This window comes from Oncorhynchus gorbuscha, unplaced genomic scaffold (genome assembly GCF_021184085.1).
Source record: "Oncorhynchus gorbuscha isolate QuinsamMale2020 ecotype Even-year unplaced genomic scaffold, OgorEven_v1.0 Un_scaffold_761, whole genome shotgun sequence".
Lineage (NCBI taxonomy): Eukaryota > Metazoa > Chordata > Actinopteri > Salmoniformes > Salmonidae > Oncorhynchus > Oncorhynchus gorbuscha.
Window position 1 is genome coordinate 6,053 of NW_025745798.1, and position 27,527 is coordinate 33,579.

The 27,527-nt window shown below is 42.4% G+C and overlaps 1 long non-coding RNA gene and 1 pseudogene across 1 annotated transcript; both read right to left on the bottom strand.

The window, feature by feature from the left end:
* Window positions 1–329: 329 nt before the first annotated feature.
* On the bottom strand, window positions 330–10,458 carry LOC124020087 (annotated as a pseudogene).
* A 4,080-nt stretch (window positions 10,459–14,538) lies between these two features.
* LOC124020083 lies at window positions 14,539–20,061 on the bottom strand. The gene is made up of 3 exons (XR_006835901.1): window positions 20,001–20,061; window positions 15,646–15,730; window positions 14,539–15,457 (listed from the first exon to the last, which is right to left on the bottom strand). It is a non-coding gene; the product is annotated as an uncharacterized LOC124020083 (long non-coding RNA).
* Window positions 20,062–27,527: the final 7,466 nt, after the last annotated feature.

The following is a 27,527-nucleotide window of genomic DNA, read 5'->3' on the forward strand; positions in this document are numbered from 1 at the left end:
CAAAAGGGGTTGCAACACAATATTAGGAAGGTGTTCCTAATGGTTTGTACTCTCAGCGTATGTCAGACTTGTTCTGGAAGAGGTGGACCAAAGAGTATCTTCCTGAGTTGCAGGAGTAACAAAAATTAACACGAGACGAAAATGTGTCTCTGGGGACATGGTTCTCAGCAATATGACTCTTATCTCTGTACAAAGTGTTGATGGGGTTAAAGGTTTCAAACTGTCTGTTCATCACGTACCTGTGGCCTCAAGGTAAGTTTTGAATTGGATTACGAATAGCCTTTATAAAATGGTTCACATAATTCTTGCAAAGAGATGATCTGAGGACACTACTTACCCTTCTCCTTCCTGAGGTCATCTGTAAACATGTAGAGTAGATGAAAGACAGTGAGAACATTATTAACATGAACACTAGAAGATGTAGTCTCTCTCTGGGACTCCTTGTCTCATATCAATGTTCCAACATCAGAACTAACATCTTCAATGAGCTCAAAATAACCTTCTTAAAACGTTTTCGTACTTGAAGTCGGTAAATTAAAGAAAATGTTACTTTTGTGGTTCTAATAACATTATCAAAGTGATGATTTGAAGACAGTACTTACCTCGATTCTCAGTGAGGTAATCTGTAAACATATAGAGTAGATGGAAGACATCATTAACATCATTAACATGAACATTAGAAGATGTAGTCTGTCTCTGGGACTCCTTGGTCAGGATTCAATCCAATGTGCACTATACAGCAGGGCACTTCACAGCTGACAATGCAGGTTTTTAAAGGCATTTTCCACTGGCCTTCATTTCACATTCATGGTCAACACTGCACATGTCGACTCAAGTGTAAAATACCTTTAAAAAGTCTGTTATAGTGTGCTGTGTCATAATGCGTCTTGAAATGAATCCTTCTTGTCTCATACCACTGTTCCAACATCAGAAGGAACATCTTCAATGTGCTCAGCCACAAAAAAGACTTAACATGCTTCACATAATTGTAGTAAAGTGAAGATCTGAAGACACTACTTACATTTCTGCTCCCAGAGTTCATCTGTAAATATGTAGAGTAGATGGAAGACAGTGAGAACATTATTAACATGAACACTAGAAGATGTAGTCTCTCTCTCTGGGACTCCTTGTCTCATACCAATGTTCCAACATCAGAACTAACATCTTCAATGAGCTCAAAATAACCTTCTTAAAACGTTTTCGTACTTGAAGTCGGTAAATTAAAGAAAATGTAACTTTTGTGGTTCAAATAATGTTATCGAAGTGATGATCTGAAGACACTACTTACAATTCTGGTTACAGAGGTCACCTGTAAACATGTAGAGCAGATGGAAGACAGTGAGAATATCATTAACATGAACACTAGAAGATGTAGTCTCTCTCTGGGACTCCTTGGTCGGGATTCAATCCAATGTGTGATAAACGGCAGGGCACTTCACATCTAACAGTGCACTTTTTAAAGGCATTTTCCACCGGCCTTCACAGAGATCACATTCATGGTAAACACTGCACATGTCGACTCAAGTGTAAAATACCTTTAAAAGTCTGTTATAGTGTGTGGTGTTATAATGCGTCTTGAGTTGAATCCCGGCCTTTGTCTCATACCACTGTTCTAACATCAGAAGGAACATCTGGGGTCAATCAGAAGTTGAAACGATAACAAAACATGATCCACTGTTGTTTTGGTAAAAAGCTGAGGGACGGTTGGAGAAATAATATCACTCTCAAATTCATAGAACTATGGATGTAAGGACTGACCATCCATTATACTGTATATACATTATAGTTTTAAATATGTTTTGAGGCTATATAGTGTCTGCTTGCATTTACTTTGTTTACAAACATTGAGATAAAACAAGGTTATATTTTGGGTTCTGATGGGGTACAACAATTAAACTAAGCTCTTTAATCATTTATAAATTATATTCTTCAAGAATCAGTGGGTACATATAATTAATTTATAAATCAAAAAATGGATGTAGCAACTACCGATTATGCCTTTGTGCTAAAAAAAACAGTGTTTAATTAAATTTAGCAAAGAGATGATCTGAAGACACTACTTACCCTTCTCCTTCCTGAGGTCATCTGTAAACATGTAGAGTAGATGGAAGACAGTGAGAACATTATTAACATGAACACTAGAAGATGTTGTCTCTCTCTCTGGGACTCCTTGTCTCATATCAATGATCTAACATCAGATAAAACTCAGGGAACATTAATATGTACAACATGAAGTGTTCTACTTCACTAGAAGTTACATCTTAGTATTTAAAGTATTATTTAAAAATACTACTTACTCCTCTCCTTCTTGATGTCAACTGTAAATATGTAGAGTAGATGGAAGACAGTGAGAACATCATTGACATGAACACTAGAAGATGTAGTCTCTCTCTGGGACTCCTTGTCTCATATCACTTCTCTAACGTCACAAATCCTAATTGAGTTCCACCACCTAAATGAGTCCAGCGTTGGATCTCTGTGAGACAACCAGCGTACCTCTGTGAGACAACTACCTCTGTGAGACAACCAGCGTACCTCTGTGAGACAACCAGCGTACCTCTGTGAGACAACCAGCGTACCTCTGTGAGACAACTACCTCTGTGAGACAACCAGCGTACCTCTGTGAGTCAACTTACACATCAACAACAGGGTCTGTGAGACAACTACCTCTGAGAGACAACCAGTGTTTGTGAGACAACCAGCGTACATCAACTGTGAGACAACTACCTCTGTGAGACAACCTCTGTGAGTCAACTACCTCTGTGAGACAACCAGCGTACTTGGTGAGACAACCAGCGTACCTCTGAGAGACAACCAGCGTACTCTGAGAGACAACCAGCGTACCTCTGAGAGACAACCAGCGTACCAACAACTGAGAGACAACCAGCGTACCTCTGAGAGACAACCAGCGTAACTCTGAGAGACAACCAGCGTACCTCTGAGAGACAACCAGCGTTTGGTACTAATTACCTCTGAGAGACAACCAGCATACCTCTGAGAGACAACCAGCGTACTCTGAGAGACAACCAGCGTACCTCTGAGAGACAACCAGCGTACCTCTGAGAGACAACCAGCGTACCTCTGAGAGACAACCAGCGTACCTCTGAGAGACAACCAGCGTACTCTCTGAGAGACAACCAGCGTACTAATACTCTGAGAGACAACCAGCGTACTCTGTGAGACAACCAGCGTACAACTGAAAGACAACTACCCCTGTGAGACAACCAGCGTACCTCTGTGAGACAACCAGCATACCTCTGTGAGACAACCAGCATACCTCTGTGAGACAACTACCTCTGTGAGACAACTACCTCTGTGAGACAACTACCTCTGTGAGACAACTACCTCTGTGAGACAAATATATTCTACCCTACCACCACTTCTTAATTTCATTCATTAAATGTGACTGGTCAATCAGTGATCCAGGTGTATCAGAGACGACCCCTCTCTAGTCTAGTGGTCCTCTACAGTCTCAACACATCCTGTTCTAGAACATCAACATTAATGTGACTGGTCAATCAGTGATCCAGGTGTATCAGAGACGACCTCTCTCTAGTCTAGTGGTCCTCCACAGTCTCAACACATCCTGTTCTAGAACATCAACATTAATGTGACAGGTCCATCAGTGATCCAGGTGTATCAGAGACTACCTCTAGTTTAGTGGTCCTCCACAGTCTCAACACATCCTGTTCTAGAACATCAACATTAATGTGACTGGTCCACCAGTGATCCAGGTGTATCAGAGACTACCTCTGAACTCTGACAGAATCACCTGCAGGTTAAAATCAGTCCTCAGTGTTAACATGTTATTCACCTGCAGGTTAAAATCAGTCAGTGTTAACATGTTAATCACCTGCAGATTAAAATCAGTCAGTGTTAACATGTTAATCACCTGCAGATTAAAATCAGTCAGTGTTAACATGTTAATCACCTGATGGTTAAAATCAGTCATCAGTGTTAACATGTTAATCACCTGCAGGTTAAAATCAGTCAGTGTTAACATGTTAATCACCTGATGGTTAAAATCAGTCATCAGTGTTAACATGTTAATCACCTGCAGGTTAAAATCAGTCCTCAGTGTTAACATGTTAATCACCTGATGGTTAAAATCAGTCATCAGTGTTAACATGTTAATCACCTGATGGTTAAAATCAGTCCTCAGTGTTAACATGTTAATCACCTGATGGTTAAAATCAGTCATCAGTGTTAACATGTTAATCACCTGATGGTTAAAATCAGTCATCAGTGTTAACATGTTAATCACCTGATGGTTAAAATCAGTCATCAGTGTTAACATGTTAATCACCTGATGGTTAAAATCAGTCATCAGTGTTAACATGTTAATCACCTGATGGTTAAAATCAGTCAGCAGTGTCAACATGTTAATCACCTGCAGGTTAAAATCAGTCTTCAGTGTCAACATGTTAATCACCTGCAGGTTAAAATCAGTCATCAGTGTTAACATGTTAATCACCTGATGGTTAAAATCAGTCATCAGTGTTAACATGTTAATCACCTGCAGGTTTAGTATATTATCCTGTATCCATATAATACAACCACAGTGATGTGGTGAGGATGAAAAAAACATTGCAGACATTTCATTCCAACAATTAAACGTTCATATAATTTCTCCATTACCTTTCTTATTACACATGCAGTAGACAGCCAGAGATAACCCAATCACAGCGATGGCTCCCAGACAGCATAACAAAATGAAGGTCATTCTCCATGGGGTTGAATAAAACAACTCACCTAAAACACACACATCAACGACAGGGTTGGGTACTAATACTACCACACATCAACAACAGGGTTGGGTACTAATACTACCACACATCAACAACAGGGTTGGGTATTAATACTACCACACATCAACAACAGGGTTGGGTACTAATACTACCACACATCAACAACAGGGTTGGGTACTAATACTACCACACATCAACAACAGGGTTGGGTATTAATACTACCACACATCAACAACAGGGTTGGGTACTAATGCTACCACACAGCAGTGGATTGTCTCATAATAAACACTAATATTTTGTATTGTCGTCTCAAAGCCTTTGGTTAAAACATATACTTTACAATAACACATCAATATCTCCAGTGTTTCATGTCTAAATAATAATATGTTGTTACTCACTAGGAAGGTGAATCTCTGTCTCCATCTTCTCATTGATCCGGCTCTGTTGGACTCTGCAGGTAAAGTGGTTGGTGTCAGTCTCCTGGACAATGACATGTCGTTTGACTGTGTAGAATCCATCTAAGTCTCTGTGTGTCTCAGGAGGACCAGCAGAGAGATGGACTCTTTACTGTCCAGCCACACCAGCTCAGGCTCAGGGTGCCAGCCTTCTGTTTCACACAGCAGACCCATCCTCCCTCTCTGTGTCCCATAATGGACACCACTGGCTTGGATCCTACAGCTACAGACACACAGACAGGATGTTAACTGGTGACAGGCTGTGAACATAGACACATACTGTGTCCAGTAATATGAAGGAAAGAGGTGATGTCATTGTACTGTAGTTAGATTATTACATAAACATGAAAATAAACCTCACCTTTAACGAGGACTTGAACAGTGAAATCATCATACCAGCTCTTTGACTGAATTAAACATTTGTAATGTCCCTCATCAGTGCCTTGTACCCTGGTCAGTTTTAAAGAGGTGTTGCCCCTCCACAGTTCCTCTTTAAACAGTGAAGTTCTTCCTCTATAGTAGGGAATCTGATCATCTCGTATGATTCTGTGGTTTTGGTAACGAAAGACACGACCGTCTAAGAAGTCCAGGTTCAGCCAGTCCACTGTCATGTCCTCAGCGCTGATGTTGGGTTTGAGGTAACAGGGCAGAATGATGTCATCACCAGCTACGGCAACAATGGAATCAGTTGGACCAAGAACCTCAAACCTCTCTGAAGAGAACAGACATATTAACAGTTTCAATAGTTTACAGTGGATTCCTCTCTCATCTGCACTGATCTGAAATACACTGTAGTATATATAGTAGTACTAGACACTGTAGTATATATAGTAGTACTAGACACTGTAGTATATATAGTAGTACTAGACACTGTATTATATATAGTAGTACTAGACACTGTAGTATATATAGTAGTACTAGACACTGTATTATATATAGTAGTACTATACACTGTAGTATATATAGTAGTACTAGACACTGTATTATATATAGTAGTACTATACACTGTAGTATATATAGTAGTACTAGACACTGTATTATATATAGTAGTACTAGACACTGTAGTATATATAGTAGTTCTAGACACTGTAGTATATATAGTAGTACTATACACTGTAGTATATATAGTAGTACTAGACACTGTAGTATATATAGTAGTACTAGACACTGTATTATATATAGTAGTTCTAGACACTGTAGTATATATAGTAGTACTATACACTGTAGGATATATAGTAGTACTAGACACTGTAGTATATATAGTAGTACTATACACTGTAGTATATATAGTAGTACTATACACTGTAGTATATATAGTAGTACTAGACACTGTAGTATATATAGTAGTAGTAGACACTGTAGGATATATAGTAGTACTATACACTGTAGTATATATAGTAGTACTAGACACTGTAGTATATATAGTAGTACTATACACTGTAGTATATATAGTAGTTCTAGACACTGTAGTATATATAGTAGTACTATACACTGCAGGATATATAGCAGTACAATAGGGTGGAGGCCTACAGAAGAGTTGGATTCACCATTAGTTTAGTTTTTACATCAGTGCAGAGGAAGGAAAGGAGACGAGGAGAGGAATCCACCTTAGGTTATGCACCTTAACACTACACAAGCAACTAAATATCACACACACACAAATACACATACACATACACACACACACACACATACACATACACACACACACACACACACACACATACACATACACACACACACAATCACACACACACACACACACACACACACACACACACACACACACACACACACACACACACACACACACACACACACACACACACACACACACACACACACACACACACACACACACACACACACACACACACACACACACACACACACACACACACGCAACCGATGTGTCAGATTTGTTTTAAACGTTAAGGAAAAAAAGCCTAACATTGCAATAATCTGAGACGGCGCTCAGACGTAACCGCCATGTTGGAGTCAACTTTCAGAATTTCACTTCTTGTTTGGAAGATTGCCTGCCCTGTTTTGTATTTTTTTATTTCACCTTTATTTAACCAGGTAGGCTAGTTGAGAACACCTTTATTTAACCAGGTAGGCTAGTTGAGAACACCTTTCTTTAACCAGGTAGGCTAGTTGAGAACACCTTTATTTAAACTAGGCAAGTCAGTGAAAACTTGTTGAGGATAGGGGGCATTATTTTCACTTTGGATGAATTGCGTGCCCATAGTGAACTGCCTCCTACTCTGTCCCATATGCTAATATATGCATATTATTATAACTATTGGATAGAAAACACTCTGAAGTTTCTAAAACTGTTTGAATTATGTCTGTGAGTATAACAGAACTCATAGGTTATCTCAGTTCACTGGTCACGATGGCAACACCCACCCGAAGCACGCGCTCCAGCAGGTGTATCCCACTGATCATCCCTAAAGCCAACACCTCATTTGGCTGCCTTTCGTTCCCAGTTCTCTGCTGCCTGTAACTGGAACGAATTGCAAAAATCGCTGAAGTTGGAGACTTTTAACTCCCTCACCAACTTCAAACATCTGCTATCTGAGCAGCTAACCGATCGCTGCAGCTGTACATAGTCTATCGGTAAATAGCCCACCCAATTTTACCTACCTCTTCCCCATACTGTTTATATTTACTTACTTTTCTGCTCTTTGCACACCAATATCTCTACCTGTACACGACCATCTGATCATTTATCACTCCAGTGTTAATCTGCAAAATTTTAATTATTCGCCTACCTCCTCATGCCTTTTGCACACAATGTATATAGACTCTCTTTTTTTCTACTGTGTTATTGACTTGTTAATTGTTTACTCCATGTGTAACTCTGTGTTGTCTGTTCACGCTGCTATGCTTTATCTTGGCCAGGTCGCAGTTGCAAATGAGAACTTGTTCTCAACTAGCCTACCTGGTTAAATAAAGGTCAAATGAACTCTGATACACCTCTATCACTGATGGGCCAGTCACATTTCATTCATTAAATTAAGAAGTGGTGGGAGGGTAGAATATCTTCATTGGAGAAGTTGTCTCACAGAGGAACACGGGACTCATTTAGGTGGTGGAACTCAAATAGGATTTGTGCCGTTGGAGAAGTGATATGAGACAAGGAGTCTCAGAGAGAGACTACATCTTCTAGTGTTCATGTTAATGATGTTCTCACTGTCTTGCATCTACTCTACATGTTTACAGATGTCCTCAAGAAGGAAAGTGGTAAGTAGTGTCTTCAGATCATCACTTTGCAATAATTATTTGAAGCAGTTAAAGTATTTTTGTAGCTGAGCACATTTTAAGATGTTCCATCTGATGTTGGAACAGTGGTATGAGACAAGGGCCGGGATTCAACTCAAGGCGCATTATAACACCACACACTATAATAGACTTTTAAAGGTATTTTACACATGAATCGACATGTGCAGTGTTTACCATGAATGTGATATCTGTGATTGCTGGTGGAAAATGCCTTTAAAAAGTGCATTGTCAGCTGTGAAGTGCCCTGCGATATACTGCACATTGGATTGAATCCTGACCAAGGAGTCCCAGAGAGAGACAACATCTTCTAATGTTCATGTTAATGATGTTCTCACTGTCTTCCATCTACTCCACGTAGACAATTTACAGACAATTTCAAGGAGAGCTTCTGTAAGTACTGTCTTCAGATCATCACTTTGATAACATTATTAGAACCACAAAAGGAACATTTTCTTTAATTTACCGACTTCAAGTACAAAAACATTTTAAGGTTACTTTGAGGTCATTGAGCTCATACTCTACATGTTTACAGATGACCTCACTATGGAGCTAGGTAAGTAGTGTCTTAAGATCATCACTTTGCTAGAATAATTTGAAGCATTTTAAGTCTAGGAGAGGAATCCACCTTAGGTTATGCACCTTAACACTATACAAGCAACTAAAGACACAATGAGATAATATTAATCACACACACACCAGTGCAGATGAAGGAAAGGAGACTAGGAGAGGAAATCTCCTTAGGCCAGGCACCCTAAAGGGATCTCCACAGTTTACACCATGGAGCTGATGGACAATAGTAGTAAAACTATGTAGACAGAGGAGCAAAAGGACCTCATTCAGCTCTGTTTGATTAGACTGTGTAGAACCCTTAAGACCACAATAGTGACTAAAGACACAATGAGATCATATTAATCACACACAGAGGTATTAAAGGCAGTGAGATATTAAATGTGTATTCTACTGTACCAGAGCCTGCTGTGTGTAGGAGATGTAGAAGAATCACACACAGACAGTCTAGTTGAGTCATCTTCATTCCTGAAGACAATTAGATTCATCATAAATAGAAAGACTAACACAACTTGAAACCTGGAAAGCAATGCTGTAGCATTTATTATACAATAACAATGGATAATATAGTATAACACATTTCAATAGCAAACTAGCTGATCCATTTACCTGGTTGAATCGGTCCTATTGAGGCACTGCAGTCTGATAAATGTACTAGTGTTCTGTGATCAAACTGTTGTGATGTGATCAAACTACCTTCTTCTTTCTATTCCTTGGAACAAGAACCTGTTCAACTGCATCGCTGCACACAACTGTTGCATAGAGCTCAGAATCAGATAACATGGGTGTGAACTGTGGTGGTAAGTTTTGGTTGTGGATTCCAAGCCTGGCTGATGTGCAGACCACATGACATAGAGAGGTCTATAACCCAAGCAAAACACATTATAGTTTACTTAAATCTGTGCCACTCCATTTATACAGTATGATATGTTTATGTTAGGTTACATGACTAGACTAGATGTAACTTAGTAAACGTAAATCCAGAACACTTAAATTAGTATAAGTTACGTTTGATATGGTCACATAAGACAGATGGTTATTTAAGGCATAACTGAAAGGAGGTGGTTGGTCGAGGTGGAAGTATAACGTAAACATCTAGTGTAATGATCTAGTGGTAACGTGTTTGAATCTCAGCACAGACAAACACACGTTCACACTCATGTACCTCTTCTAAATCATTTCCATGTGAATGTACATTAACAGGAACAGCCAAGGAGAGCAAGGCTTTCAAACCTTTCTAGAGGCTCTTTAATGTCTTGTGTTTTTCCACAGGAAGTCCCTGACATTTTACAGTCCATAGTTTTCCTCCACAGATCTTATTATTCAGCACCTGTGAACTACAGGTCACATTCATTTCATATCTTTAGAATGTGATCTTATTATTCAGCACCAGTGAACTACAGGTCACATTAATTTCATATCTTTAGAATGTGATCTTATTATTCAGCACCAGTGAACTACAGGTCACATTCATTTCATATCTTTAGAATGTGATCTTATTATTCAAAATGGTGAAACTACAGGTCACATTCATTTCATATCTTTAGAATGTGATCTTATTATTCAGCACCAGTGAACTACAGGTCACATTCATTTAATATCTTTAGAATGTGATCTTATTATTCAGCACCAGTGAACTACAGGTCACATTCATTTCATATCTTTAGAATGTGATCTTATTATTCAGCACCAGTGAATTACAGGTCACATTCATTTCATATCTTTAGAATGTGATCTTATTATTCAGCACCAGTGAACTACAGGTCACATTCATTTCATATCTTTAGAATGTGATCTTATTATTCAGCACCAGTGAACTACAGGTCACATTCATTTCATATCTTTAGAATGTGATCTTATTATTCAGCACCAGTGAACTACAGGTCACATTCATTTCATATCTTTAGAATGTGATCTTATTATTCAGCACCAGTGAACTACAGGTCACATTCATTTAATATCTTTAGAATGTGATCTTATTATTCAGCACCAGTGAACTACAGGTCACATTCATTTCATATCTATAGAATGTGATCTTATTATTCAGCACCAGTGAACTACAGGTCACATTCATTTCATATCTTTAGAATGTGATCTTATTATTCAGCACAAGTGAACTACAGGTCACATTCATTTCATATCTTTAGAATGTGATCTTATTATTCAGCACCAGTGAACTACAGGTCACATTCATTTCATATCTTTAGAATGTGATCTTATTATTCAGCACCAGTGAACTACAGGTCACATTCATTTCATATCTTTAGAATGTGATCTTATTATTCAGCACCAGTGAACTACAGGTCACATTCATTTCATATCTTTAGAATGTGATCTTATTATTCAACCAGTGAACTACAGGTCACATTCATTTCATATCTTTAGAATGTGATCTTATTATTCAGCACCAGTGAACTACAGGTCACATTCATTTCATATCTTTAGAATGTGATCTTATTATTCAGCACCAGTGAACTACAGGTCACATTCATTTCATATCTTTAGAATGTGATCTTATTATTCAGCACCAGTGAACTACAGGTCACATTCATTTCATATCTTTAGAATGTGATCTTATTATTCAGCACCAGTGAACTACAGGTCACATTCATTTAATATCTTTAGAATGTGATCTTATTATTCAGCACCAGTGAACTACAGGTCACATTCATTTAATATCTTTAGAATGTGATCTTATTATTCAGCACCAGTGAACTACAGGTCACATTCATTTCATATCTATAGAATGTGATCTTATTATTCAGCACCAGTGAACTACAGGTCACATTCATTTCATATCTTTAGAATGTGATCTTATTATTCAGCACAAGTGAACTACAGGTCACATTCATTTCATATCTTTAGAATGTGATCTTATTATTCAGCACCAGTGAACTACAGGTCACATTCATTTCATATCTTTAGAATGTGATCTTATTATTCAGCACCAGTGAACTACAGGTCACATTCATTTCATATCTATAGAATGTGATCTTATTATTCAGCACCAGTGAACTACAGGTCACATTCATTTCATATCTTTAGAATGTGATCTTATTATTCAGCACAAGTGAACTACAGATCACATTCATTTCATATCTTTAGAATGTGATCTTATTATTCAGCACCAGTGAACTACAGGTCACATTCATTTCATATCTTTAGAATGTGATCTTATTATTCAGCACCAGTGAATTACAGGTCACATTCATTTCATATCTTTAGAATGTGATCTTATTATTCAGCACCAGTGAACTACAGGTCACATTCATTTCATATCTTTAGAATGTGATCTTATTATTCAGCACCAGTGAACTACAGGTCACATTCATTTCATATCTTTAGAATGTGATCTTATTATTCAGCACCAGTGAACTACAGGTCACATTCATTTCATATCTTTAGAATGTGATCTTATTATTCAGCACCAGTGAACTACAGGTCACATTCATTTCATATCTTTAGAATGTCATCTTATTATTCAGCACCAGTGAACTACAGGTCATTCATTTCATATCTTTAGAATGTGATCTTATTATTCAGCACCAGTGAACTACAGGTCACATTCATTTCATATCTATAGAATGTGATCTTATTATTCAGCACCAGTGAACTACAGGTCACATTCATTTCATATCTTTAGAATGTGATCTTATTATTCAGCACCAGTGAACTACAGGTCACATTCATTTCATATCTTTAGAATGTGATCTTATTATTCAGCACCAGTGAACTACAGGTCACATTCATTTCATATCTTTAGAATGTGATCTTATTATTCAGCACCAGTGAACTACAGGTCACATTCATTTCATATCTTTAGAATGTGATCTTATTATTCAGCACCAGTGAACTACAGGTCACATTAATTTCATATCTTTAGAATGTGATCTTATTATTCAGCACCAGTGAACTACAGGTCACATTCATTTCATATCTTTAGAATGTGATCTTATTATTCAGCACCAGTGAACTACAGGTCACATTCATTTCATATCTTTAGAATGTGATCTTATTATTCAGCACCAGTGAACTACAGGTCACATTCATTTCATATCTTTAGAATGTGATCTTATTATTCAGCACCAGTGAACTACAGGTCACATTCATTTCATATCTTTAGAATGTGATCTTATTATTCAGCACCAGTGAACTACAGGTCACATTCATTTCATATCTTTAGAATGTGATCTTATTATTCAGCACCAGTGAACTACAGGTCACATTCATTTCATATCTTTAGAATGTGATCTTATTATTCAGCACCAGTGAACTACAGGTCACATTCATTTCATATCTTTAGAATGTGATCTTATTATTCAGCACCAGTGAACTACAGGTCACATTCATTTCATATCTTTAGAATGTACAAAGGCCTCCTTGAAGATGTAGACAGGCAGCGGGAACAAGTGTGAGAAACGGTCACAAACCCAAATATCAAACACACAAAATGGAAATAAGAAATCAAATAAATTCATATTGCTCCTGTGAGCATCACCATATGATCCTTAAAGGGGCAATCTGGGATTCAAACAACTAAATGCCCCCCCACCACTTTCTTTGGGTAAACAGTTGGGATGGAGAAATTAAACCACTCAAATTCAAAGATGAAGCAAGGATGGATGCAAGGACTGACCATCCATGAGATCAACATGATAGTTTAACCACATTCTGAAGCTTTACAGCGTTAGTTACCAATTACATTATTTACAAGAAATGTCGTGAAACAAGCTGATCATTTGGGTTCTGATTGGGAAAGACATTCAAACTAAACTCATGTTAAATTCTCTACCAATCAATGGCTACATATCATTCATTTAAAGGTTAAAAAATGGATGTACCAATAGTGGATTGTCCCTTTAATGGCAGATCATCTGAACACACAGGACTGTGTTTCCCCGAGACACTAATCAGAAATAGTATGGTTCTATTCATTAAGACTTGTGCTATTATATTATTTAACAGTAGTTAACCCCATGATGATAGGCTTTGTCCCAAATGGCACTCTATCCCTATGTAGTGCACTACTTTTCACAACGGCCCATATGGCTCTGGACAATAATAGTGCACTATATAATAATAATAATAATAATAATATGCCATTTAGCAGACGCTTTTATCCAAAGCGACTTACAGTCATGTGTGCATACATTCTACGTATGGGTGGTCCCGGGAATCGAACCCACTATCCTGGCGTTACAAGCGCCATGCTCTACCAACTGAGCTACAGAAGGACCACTAGGTCCCATATAGGGAATGGGGTGCCATTTAAGAGGAAATCACACTCTGGATCAACAACAAACATATATCATATAAATATTGTTATTTCCAAACTGTTATGAAAATATTAAATACAATATATTTCCTATGGATTTATGACGAATTCACATGAATAACTATACACACATTAAGAATAAATACATGAAGATAAAATGTCCATCTTGAAAAGAGAAACAGGAAATTGATCTAATTCCACTGGGGAACGAGGCAGATGACTGGAGGTAAATGTGGATCAGTCTTAGACCTCAACCACTGTGTCACAACATAAATACATCAATACATTCAGAACAAAAGACTAACTACAGTGAGGGAAACAAGTATTTGATCCCTGCTAATTTTGTACGTTCGCCCACTGACAAAGAAATTATCAGTCTATAATTTTAATGGTAGGTTTCTTTGAACAGTGAGAGACAGTAATAACAAAATGCATGTCAAAAATGTTATAAATTGATTTGCATTTTAATGAGGGAAATAAGTATTTGACACCCTCTAAATCAGAAAGATTTCTGGCTCCCAGGTGTCATTTATACAGGTAACAAACTGAGATTAGAAGCACACTCTTAATCCTCTTGGGGCTAGGGGGCAGAATTTTCACTTTTGGATAAATAGCATGCCCCATTTCAACTTCCATCTACTCATGCCAAGAATATAAGATTTGCATATTATTCGTAGATTTTGATAGAAAAACTCTGAAGTTTCTAAAACTGTTTGAATCATGAATGTGAGTATAACAGAACTTCTGTAGCAGGCAAAACCCAGAGGACTAACCGTTCAGATTTTTTTTTTTTTTTAGGTCTCTGTTCAGTGAGTTCTCGTTGGCAAACAATATTTCTCAGGAACTGGTTTTCAGGTCCTACCGCTTCCACTGGATGTCACCAGTCTTTGGAATTTGGTTGAGGTTATTCCTTTGTGCAATGAAGAAGTAGGCCAACTAGGAACTGGGTATGTGTATGTCCATGTGTATGTGTGCATCACTCTAGCAGTGTACCAGAGCCAGGGGCTGGTGTGAGGGTGATGGGGAACATTAGGACCTTAGCCTTCATGAAGGACAGGTCAGCCAGCCCACAGATCACCCTGGCTGCCTTCTCACTCAGCTGGTCCTCCTCATCCCTATGGGGTTTCCTGACACAAAACACACACAACACATTAAGATGGAAAACACAGAGGTGACATTTGATTGCAGGTGAGTTTCCCCTCTTTCCATGCAAAGCTCTTTCAGACCTGGCAGAGCACGATATAAAACCAATCGATTATGCTTGATTAGCAATTATTGATCTCTACGTGTGTGTGTGTGTGTGTGTCAGTCTGACCTGGCGGAGGTGGTGGTGTTCTCCATAGTAGACATGAGATGGTTCAGGGTGTCAGCTGGACGGCTGCTTGTGTCACTGTCTAGCTCTGGATCCACCACATCACACACACACACACACACACACACACACACACACACACACACACACACACACACACACACACACACACACACACACACACACACACACACACACACACACACACACACACACACACACACACACACACACACACACATGCACCTGTGTTTAGAGTTCAAAACAAAAAGACCACCATGGCACTTCTGTCCTTGGTCCAAATAAAAGGTGTACAAACTACTAGCAAGTGGTGAAGAAACCATCAAGAATTTGGTCTTTCAACACAGTGGGTGGCAGTATGGAGCTGGAATAAGAATCTCCAGAACAGAGGAAAGCAGCATAGAGTTGGATAGAGGGCTCTTCCTTACATCTTTGCCATTCTGGATTCCGTGACAGCATGGGCAGCAATATTAAGGGCTCTCTCCATTTGACTTAAATGAGTTAATTGACAGTCGGTTAACAAACTGAAAGGGTTTGCATACTGCCTCCTGGAGTGTATTGTCTGAACAGGCATTAAGGCCAAGGTGGGTGATTTACAGCCACATCCAGGTATGGGACGTTTGCTCAGGAGTATAATTCATTGGCAGATCCTTCCTGCTGACCTGAATGGAATTCTGTGATCCTTACTTATCCTATAGAAATTCCCACCCAGTTGACTGCTTCCTTATGGTGAACGGTCTCAATGGCACTGCCGATGTTAAACCAGGATGTGTTACATCTATCCATGTCTATGGAGGAAAGTCGTCAGTGCAGTGATAGAACAGCCAGAGAAAACCAAGAGGCAGGACAGCTCAGATAGGTGTAATATATTAGAAAGAGGTTTATTCACGTATTTACAACAGTGTTTATTGCAACCACACTGAAAGAACATTAAAAACATCTCATTGGTTGGGGGGAATCTAAAAAGAAATATAAAAACATATTCAAGCTAAATCAAATTGTATTTTCTTTTGCAGAAATTGTGTTAATATAATCACAGTGATTGTAAAGATCAGTTTCAGTTTACTGAATATATATGTCCTCTTTATTTTACAAAGAAAATGAAAAGTAAAGATACAGAAGAATATAAGAAAACACAGAATAGCAGCTTAAACAGAAAACAGTAAGAGAATCCTGGCTTTCTCTATCCTGGCTTTCTCTATCCTGTCTTTCTCTAGTCTGGGTACTAGTAAGAGGATCCTGGCTTTCTCTAGCCTGGGTACTAGTAAGAGGATCCTGGCTTTCTCTAGCCTGGGTACTAGTAAGAGGATCCTGGTTTTCTCTAGCCTGGGTACTAGTAAGAGGATCCTGGCTTTCTCTAGCCTGGGTACTAGTAAGATGATCCTGGCTTTCTAGCCTGGGTACTAGTAAGAGGATCCTGGCTTTCTCTATCCTGGGTACTAGTAAGAGGATCCTGGCTTTCTCTAGTCTGGGTACTAGTAAGAGGATCCTGTATTTCTCTATCCTGGGTACTAGTAAGAGGATCCTGGCTTTCTCTATCCTGGGTACCAGTAAGAGGATCCTGGCTTTCTCTATCCTGGCTTTCTCTATCCTGGGTACTAGTAAGATGATCCTGGCTTTCTCTATCCTGGGTACTACCTGGGTACTAGTAAGAGGATCCTGGCTTTCTCTATCCTGGCTTTATCTATCCTGGCTACCAGTAAGAGGATCCTGGCTTTCTCTATCCTGGCTTTCTCTATCCTGGGTACTAGTAAGAGGATCCTGGCTTTCTCTATCCTGGGTACCAGTAAGAGGATCCTGGCTTTCTCTATCCTGGCTTTCTCTATCCTGGGTACTAGTAAGATGATCCTGGCTTTCTCTATCCTGGCTACTACCTGGGTACTAGTAAGAGGATCCTGGCTTTCTCTATCCTGGCTTTCTCTATCCTGGCTTTATCTATCCTGGCTACCAGTAAGAGGATCCTGGCTTTCTCTATCCTGGCTTTCTCTATCCTGGGTACAAGTAAGAGGATCCTGGCTTTCTCTATCCTGGCTTTCTCTATCCTGGGTACTAGTAAGAGGATCCTGGCTTTCTCTATCCTGGGTACTAGTAAGAGGATCCTGGCTTCCTCTATCCTGGGTACTAGTAAGAGGATCCTGGCTTTCTCTAGCCTGGGTACTAGTAAGAGGATCCTGGCTTTCTCTAGCCTGGGTACTAGTAAGAGGATCCTGGCTTCCTCTATCCTGGCTTTCTCTATCCTGGGTACAAGTAAGAGGATCCTGGCTTTCTCTATCCTGGCTTTCTCTATCCTGGGTACTAGTAAGAGGATCCTGGCTTTCTCTATCCTGGGTACTAGTAAGAGGATCCTGGCTTCCTCTATCCTGGGTACTAGTAAGAGGATCCTGGCTTTCTCTAGCCTGGGTACTAGTAAGAGGATCCTGGCTTTCTCTAGCCTGGGTACTAGTAAGAGGATCCTGGCTTCCTCTATCCTGGCTTTCTCTATCCTGGGTACAAGTAAGAGGATCCTGGCTTTCTCTATCCTGGCTTTCTCTATCCTGGGTACTAGTAAGAGGATCCTGGCTTTCTCTATCCTGGGTACTAGTAAGAGGATCCTGGCTTCCTCTATCCTGGGTACTAGTAAGAGGATCCTGGCTTTCTCTAGCCTGGGTACTAGTAAGAGGATCCTGGCTTTCTCTAGCCTGGGTACTAGTAAGATGATCCTGGCTTTCTCTATCCTGGGTACTTACCTGGGTACTAGTAAGAGGATCCTGGCTTTTTCTCTATCCTGGCTTTATCTATCCTGGCTACCAGTAAGAGGATCCTGGCTTTCTCTATCCTGGCTTTCTCTATCCTGGGTACAAGTAAGAGGATCCTGGCTTTCTCTATCCTGGCTTTCTCTATCCTGGTTACTGGGTACTAGTAAGAGGATCCTGGCTTTCTCTATCCTGGGTACTAGTAAGAGGATCCTGGCTTCTCTATCCTGGGTACTAGTAAGAGGATCCTGGCTTTCTCCTGGGTAGCCTGGGTACTAGTAAGAGGATCCTGGCTTTCTCTATCCTGGGTACTAGTAAGAGGATCCTGGCTTCCTCTATCCTGGGTACTAGTAAGAGGATCCTGGCTTTCTCTAGCCTGGGTACTAGTAAGAGGATCCTGGCTTTCTCTAGCCTGGGTACTAGTAAGAGGATCCTGGCTTCCTCTATCCTGGCTTTCTCTATCCTGGGTACAAGTAAGAGAATCCTGGCTTTCTCTATCCTGGCTTTCTCTATCCTGGGTACTAGTAAGAGGATCCTGGCTTTCTCTATCCTGGGTACTAGTAAGAGGATCCTGGCTTCCTCTATCCTGGGTACTAGTAAGAGGATCCTGGCTTTCTCTAGCCTGGGTACTAGTAAGAGGATCCTGGCTTTCTCTAGCCTGGGTACTAGTAAGAGGATCCTGGCTTCCTCTATCCTGGGTACCAGTAAGAGGATCCTGGCTTTCTCTAGCCTGGATACTAGTAAGAGGATCCTGGCTTCCTCTATCCTGGGTACTAGTAAGAGGATCCTGGCTTTCTCTAGTCTGGGTACTCGTAAGAGGATCTTGGCTTTCTCTATCCTGGGTACTAGTAAGAGGATCCTGGCTTTCTCTAGTCTGGATACCAGTCTGTTTGTGCTAACATGCCACTTCATGTCATGCCAAACATAATTTTTGGCATATGACAAAGTACAAGGAGTGGAATGTCAGTACAGAACAGGTCTGGATTTCAGGCTTTTTCACATGAGCTTATTTCTACTACAACCAAAATGCAGCTACTGGGGGGGATTCCCTTTAGGCTATGGCCACACATTCATCTATATGGCTTGACTTGTCTTTGCCCCATTCCCTCCACTAATACTGAAAGATCTCTCGCCAAGTGCAATAAGAAACAGTGTTTGGATCAATGATGAAGGGTAACAACATGTGAGAAACCTCATCACCATCACTCTATACAGGGCAGACGAGGTAGCCGGTTAAGTTAGACGTATAGAGAGAGAGAGTCTTGGGATTCCACAGTACAAGATACAATTAAAGGGACAGTAGGTCATGAAAATGAGTAGTACCATCTAGAGGGAGACATCAATGTGAAGAGAGGAGCAGAGGAGAGATGGAGAGGGGGGGGGGAGTGATAGTCCCTATGTTCCAAAGTCCACACTTGCATACCACTTAGTTAGAATGCATGTCCAACACATTGCTTCATTATAAATGGTAGTCTAGTATGCTGGTGTGGACATTGGAACCAAAGAGAATAACAGGAGTCAGGTAGCAGCAGAGTCGGAGGGGAGAGTGTGTTCAGCAGCCTCATCTCTGGCCCTGTCGGTAGGGGGCTCAGTGGGAGGACGTACCATCCTGACGGTTGATGCCAAGGCCACTGCTGCTCCAGTCAAACTGGGACCAAGGCTGGGGGCCCCCTGCTGGCGGAAGGAACAAACTGTAGTGAGGCTCAGCAATGTGCCCTCTATTCAACACAGTCTCTTGAAGGCCCATACTCACAAAAACACATCAGACAAATGAGTGCTGATCTAGAATCAGGTCCCCCTGGTTCTTGTTATCTTATTGATTATGAGTTAAAAGACTGATCCTAGATCAGCACTCCTACTCCAAGACACTTTGTGAATATGGCCAGGTCTTCGTGATGGATAGAGGACAGCACAGAGGAATTGGGAGCTAGTTAGTCTAGGGTCAGATATTGTCATTATCCTCCTAATGCTAAGGTTAGGATCCGCAGTAAGGATATCTGATCATAGGTCAGAGTTTTGGGTTAACTTCATTATCAAGGGAGTGTAAAATACAGTGCCCAATGTTGCCCTGTTTGTGTTGGGTATACTACTGTGTCAGACACAGGATGTCTGGAAACATTACCAACTGTCACATCCTAGCCACAGACTGTTTGGAAACATTACCAACTGTCACATCCTAGTCAGAGTGTCTGGAAACATTACCAACTGTCACATCCTAGTCAGAGTGTCTGGAAACGTTACCAACTGTCACATCCTAGCCACAGACAGTCTGGAAACATTACCAACTGTCACATCCTAGCCACAGGCTGTCTGGAAACATTACCAACTGTCACATCCTAGTCAGAGTGTCTGGAAACGTTACCAACTGTCACATCCTAGCCACAGACTGTCTGGAAACATTACCAACTGTCACATCCTAGCCACAGACTGTTTGGAAACATTACCAACTGTCACATCCTAGTCAGAGTGTCTGGAAACATTACCAACTGTCACATCCTAGTCAGAGTGTCTGGAAACGTTACCAACTGTCACATCCTAGCCACAGACAGTCTGGAAACATCACATCCTAGTCAGAGTGTCTGGAAACGTTAGTCACATCCTAGCCACAGACAGTCTGGAAACATTACCAACTGTCACATCCTAGTCAGAGTGTCTGGAAACGTTACCAACTGTCACATCCTAGCCACAGACTGTCTGGAAACATGACCAACTGTCACATCCTAGCCACAGACTGTTTGGAAACATGACCAACTGTCACATCCTTGCCACAGACTGTCTGGAAACATGACCAACTGTCACATCCTAGTCAGAGTGTCTGGAAACATTACCAACTGTCACATCCTAGTCAGAGTGTCTGGAAACATTACCAACTGTCACATCAGAGTGTCTGGAAACAGACTGTCACATCCTAGCCACAGACAGTCTGGAAACATTACCAACTGTCACATCCTAGTCAGAGTGTCTGGAAACGTTACCAACTGTCACATCCTAGCCACAGACTGTCTGGAAACATGACCAACTGTCACATCCTAGCCACAGACTGTTTGGAAACATGACCAACTGTCACATCCTTGCCACAGACTGTCTGTAAACATGACCAACTGTCACATCCTAGTCACTGTCTGTAAACGTCACCAACTGTCACATCCTAGCCACAGACTGTCTGGAAACATGACCAACTGTCACATCCTAGCCACAGACTGTCTGGAAACATGACCAACTGTCACATCCTAGCCACAGACTGTCTGGAAACATTGCCAACTGTCACATCCTAGCCACAGACTGTCTGGAAACAATACCAACTGTCACATCCTAGTCAGAGTGTCTGGAAACATTACCAACTGTGACATCCTCGCCACAGACTGTCTGGAAACGTTACCAACTGTCACAGTCTAGCCACAGACTGTCTGGAGACGTTACCAACTGTCACATCCTAGCAACAGACTGTCTGGAAACATTACCAACTGTCACATCCTAGCCACAGACTGTCTGGAAACGTTACCAACTGTCACATCCTAGTCAGACTGTCTGGAAATGTTACCAACTGTCACATCCTAGCCACAGGCTGTCTGGAAACGACCAACTGTCACATCCTAGTCAGACTGTCTGGAAACGTTACCAACTGTCACATCCTAGCCACAGACTGTCTGGAAACATTACCAACTGTCACATCCTAGCCACAGACTGTCTGGAAACATTACCAACTGTCACATCCTAGCCACAGACTGTCTGGAAACATTACCAACTGTCACATCCTAGCCACAGGCTGTCTGGAAACATTACCAACTGTCACATCCTAGCCACAGGCTGTCTGGAAACGTTACCAACTGTCACATCCTAGTCAGACTGTCTGGAAACGTTACCAACTGTCACATCCTAGCCACAGACTGTCTGGAAACATTACCAACTGTCACATCCTAGCCACAGACTGTCTGGAAACATTACCAACTGTCACATCCTAGCCACAGGCTGTCTGGAAACATTACCAACTGTCACATCCTAGCCACAGGCTGTCTGGAAACGTTACCAACTGTCACATCCTAGCCAGACTGTCTGGAAACATTACCAACTGTCACATCCTAGCCACAGACTGTCTAGAAACATTACCAACTGTCACATCCTTGCCACAGACTGTCTGGAAACGTTACCCACTGTCACATCCTAGCCACAGGCTGTTTGGAAACGTTACCAACTGTCACATCCTAGCCACAGACTGTCTGGAGACATTACCAACTGTCACATCCTAGCAACAGACTGTCTGGAAACATTACCAACTGTCACATCCTAGCCACAGACTGTCTGGAAACGTTACCAACTGTCACATCCTAGCCACAGACTGTCTGGAAACATGACCAACTGTCACATCCTAGTCAGACTGTCTGTAAACATTACTGTCACATCCTAGGAGTGTCTGTAAACATTACCAACTGTCACATCCTAGCCACAGGCTGTCTGGAAACAGTCACATCCTAGTCAGAGTGTCTGTAAACATTACCAACTGTCACATCCTAGCCACAGGCTGTCTGGAAACGTTACCAACTGTCACATCCTAGCCACAGGCTGTCTGGAAACGTTACCAACTGTCACATCCTTGCCACAGACTGTCCTCAATGAGCTTTGAGAAAGGGGTTCAGGATTGAGGAAACAAAGACGGAGGAGTGTTTAACAGCTGGTAACATGTTCACACACAGCCGTGGTGTGCCTGTTGCTCTGGAGTGAAGTTTCCCCTAAGTACAGATCTAGGATCTGCTTCACCTCCCGCAATTCTAACTGTAACCATTTGGAGGGAAAATGCTAAACTGACCACATATCAGCATCTAGGACAACTTCTCCCTACACCTGTTTCTGTACCTGTATTGACGAGGTGGTGGTGGTTTCCTGTGACCCAGGAAGTGCTTGTGCTGTGGCAGCAGTCTTCTCCGCAGTTGAAGCTGGTCTCAGTGGCTCTTTGGTGGGCTCTAACATTCCCTGAGAGAGAAAGAGGGGAGAGGGTGAAAGAGAGAGAGGAGAGATAACGGGGGAAAGAGAGAGAGGAGAGAGGAGATAATGGGAAAGAAAGAGAGAGAGGAGATAATGGGAGAAAGAGAGAGAAGAGAGAGAGATAACAGGAGAAAGAGGGGGGGGATAACGGGAGAAAGCAAAATGGCCGACTGCCAAGTCATCATCTCATTGCTTTACACCTACCCAGTAGTTTTAGATCTGTGAACATTAAGGGGCTATCAGCATACAAGTCTAAGGGAAGGTAGCCTGGTCCCAGATCTGTTGGTGCTATCATGTCAACTCCTGGTCATGTTTGGCATGACAAGGAGTGGCATAATGGAACAAACTGACTGGTACACATGCTTAGGGGGAGGATCTAGGGACAGAAATGGAACTAGGTCTACCATGGACTGTGTCCATATGGGCCCTGGTCTAAAGTAGTGCACTGTATAGGGAACAGGGAGCCATTTGGGACACAGTACAGTATCTGCATCAGTCCACTCACCAGGCTGGCTGCAAACACAGGAACTATGACAGGCTGCTTTCTCTGACCAGTGAACAACTGTGGAGGAGAGACAGAATCAGAAATCACCAAGTAACTGTACATGTAGCAGGAATTCAAGCTGGTGAAACGGTGCTGCTTTTACACCAATAAACAGAATATACAGACAGAATAACATTATATTATAGATGAAGAATTGACACATAATCCACATACAGTAAGTACACTATAGATACAGCAAAACAGAACACTTCTACATAGTAAAGGGGATATACAGACATATTTACAGTAGATGATGTACAATATGGAATTATGGGAGGGAGGAGAGAGGGAGGGGCACGGACAGACAGACAGACAGACAGACAGACAGACAGACAGACAGACAGACAGACAGACAGACAGACAGACAGACAGACAGACAGACAGACAGACAGACAGACAGACAGACAGACAGACAGACAGACAGACAGACAGACAGACAGACAGACAGACAGACAGACAGACAGACAGACAGACAGACAGACACATTACTTACTACATCATTGATGGAACCATTCACATAACTACAGAGTGTGGCTTTAAACTGAAAAAGAGACAGTTACCATGTTTCTGGTGTCCATCCCCAGACAGCGGAGCAGGGCCCTGTTGCTATGGGAACCGCCCCACTGGAATCCCAGGCCCACGGCATCGTGGAGGTCCTGAGGCTGCCGCCACGCGCCCCTAGGAACCCTGGGTAAAGCAAACAAGGAGGCGGTCACATACAGCAGAGTAGTGCTTTGGCCAGCCTCCAATGCTATCTGCTGTTATTCCACTGAACCATCATTGTTATAATCATCATCATCATCACTAGAGGTTCTCTCACCAGTGTGTAGTGTGGTTGAGCCCCTTCGTCTCCTCTTTCTCAGGCTGTGTGTCTAGAGTCTCTAGCAGAGCCCTGAGGCTGAGCACATTCAACACCTCATCCCCACTGTCCTCCACCTCCTCCTCCACCCCCGTCTCCTCCTCCTCCACGGCAGTCTCCTCCTCCTCCACGGCAGTCTCCTCCTCCTCCACGGCAGTCTCCTCCTCCTCCACGGCAGTCTCCTCCCCTCCACGGCAGTCTCCTCCCTCTCCTGATCCAGTTCTGGGACTGCCACTGCAGGGAAGCTGGTCTGTAGGACTCTCTGTAGCCGGATAGACAGGGAGTCCTGAATGGGAGAGACATGGCTTGTTTGAGATCTAGTACAGTGCAGTCTACTACATTGTAATCAAACACAATTAATTGGAAAGATTTTTAAACTAACTATGTCCATCTACCTGATTTTGAAGCAAACTGAAGTCTGCTGGAATAAGACATTTCCTGCCAAACTCATTTAGGTGTGAGCTACCTCTAGGGGCTACCTCTAGGGGCTACCTCTAGGGGCTACCTCTAGGGGCTACCTCTAGGGGCTCTCTAGGGGCTACCTCTAGGGCTACCTCTAGGAGCTACCTCTACCTACCTCTAGGAGCTACCTCTAGGAACTACCTCTAGGAACTACCTCTAGGAGCTACCTCTAGGAGCTACCTCTAGGAACTACCTTTAGGCGAACTGCAGTGACAATCTATTGATACAATAATAAAAACCATCTGGGCAGAATTATTCTTATTCTTGAGTCAAAGGTTATGACAAACATACTACAAATGTCAGAGTGGATTTCTACCAGACGTGGGACAACTAAGTACTGTTGGATGCCTCGTTATCCAGACTCCTGGAGAATCCTGTTTGGAGTCCCAACTCTCTATCACTTTACATTAGAGCATGCGGCGGCTGACCATTCATCTCACCGGTATAAATTGTGTGTCGGCCGTGTTGGGAAAATGTGGGGTGTTGGAGCTGGGACTGCCTCTCCGGCGTTACACAATATAAATCCACTCTAATAACTCAGACCACTCACCTGCAGACTGTCCCTTCGTACAGCAGCACCTCCCTGACATCTCTCTCCCCACTTCTTCTCCTCTGCCTCTTCTGTCCGCCTGGCTCTATCCTCCTCTCCAAACTCTGCCCAGGTCTCCCCTCCGACAGACCTCTCTGGTCCCCATACGCCCCCAGCCCTCCTCCCTCTCACCCTGCCCCTCCAGGGGAGCAGAGTGGAAGTCTGCAAAGCTGTCGCTGAGGGGAAGGTCTCCATGTCCAACCTCCTCCCCACATGCCTGGGTCGGACCTGGGTCCTCAGAATAGTCCTGTTCAAAGTCACAAAGCCCTCCTGTGTCCTGGACTCCGATTGGTTGAAGTCAGCAAAGTCCTCCTGGCTAGGGAAGGATCCAGCATCCCTGAAGATTCCAAAGTCCTCTTCTTCATCTTCCTCCTCCACCATCTTTGTCTCGGTCTCCTCCCTGAGGTCACTCCGCTGCGCCTCCTCTTTCTCCTTCTCCTCCTCCCCTATTGACGAGGGAGTGAAGACCGTCTCGCCAAAGTTCCCAAACTCCTCCAAAGCGTCTGACGACACAGCCTCACCAGAGGAGGCAAACTCCTCACTCACTGACCCACTGACTGTGGTGGGGAGAGGAGAGACACTGTCCTCTGTTTCGCTCTCCTTATCTTCCTCCTCCTCCACCCTCCTCCCTCCCAGTTCTGGGTCCTGTGTAAGCATGCTATCCCTGTTGATGCTGGGTGCCCTCTCTCCAGGCTCCCCCAGCCCCTCACCCCTAGCACAGAGCACCTCTATGGGGGCTAAGAGGCCAGAGTCCTGAGGGTGGCCCCTTAGCTCACAGTGTTGCTGGACTCCAGTGCAGTCCCTGTCCTCTTGCTGTGCTAAACATTGAGAGTCAGGCCCGCCAGGCTCTATTCTGGCCCGCTGCTCCATGTCCTTCTGGACCGAGTGTGCATTGCAGAAACCGTTGGTTAGGTTTGTCTCCTCCATCCTGCCGTCCTTCCTGTGCTCCGTACTGTGAGTGTGAGTGAAGCCGCAGCACCAGGGTTCCAGCTCCATCTCTGGCTCGGCGAACGCAGAGAAGTCTGCAAACCCCTGCTCCTGGCTGGGGGAGCCCAGGCCAGCTGGTACAAGACCTGTGGTGAATTAATTCATACATTTTACTGGAACGTATTTCAAATACATATAGAGATGCCTCAGCCATTTGAGTACAACAGTACATATTCAAAATTATTGAGGATTAAAAACACAATAAAACAAAAACAACCTCACAAACAACTCCATGACAGCCCTCAGGACTAAAGTTGTTACCTGCAGACATGGTCCCCTGGTGATTCCGCTTGACAAACCCATTGGTGAGAGGGAGGTCAGGGAGGTCGCAATGACAGGGCTGCCCTTTGACCTCCAACCCCGGCCGAACCCTGCCGACCTCTGAGGTCCCAGTATTAGCGGACTGTGATTGGTCCACCACCGGCGCCCATGGCTTCTTCAGGTCGTCAGCTGCTCGGAACTGTTTCGAGATTCCGTTGCTATGGGTAGTTCCGGAGAAAGAGGAGGAGTTACTAACACTAAAGTGCACCGTTGATAGGGTCGGGGAGGCGGGGTCTGTTGTGGAGAGGCAAGGCTGGTTGGATGACATTTCCACACCCCCAGAGAAATCCCCAAACTCGTCATCGTCCTCCTCTCCCCCTGATTCGTCGTCCAGCGGAGGGGGGGAGGAGGAGTATATGTGCATCACTTCCTGTTCCATGGGAGAGCTCT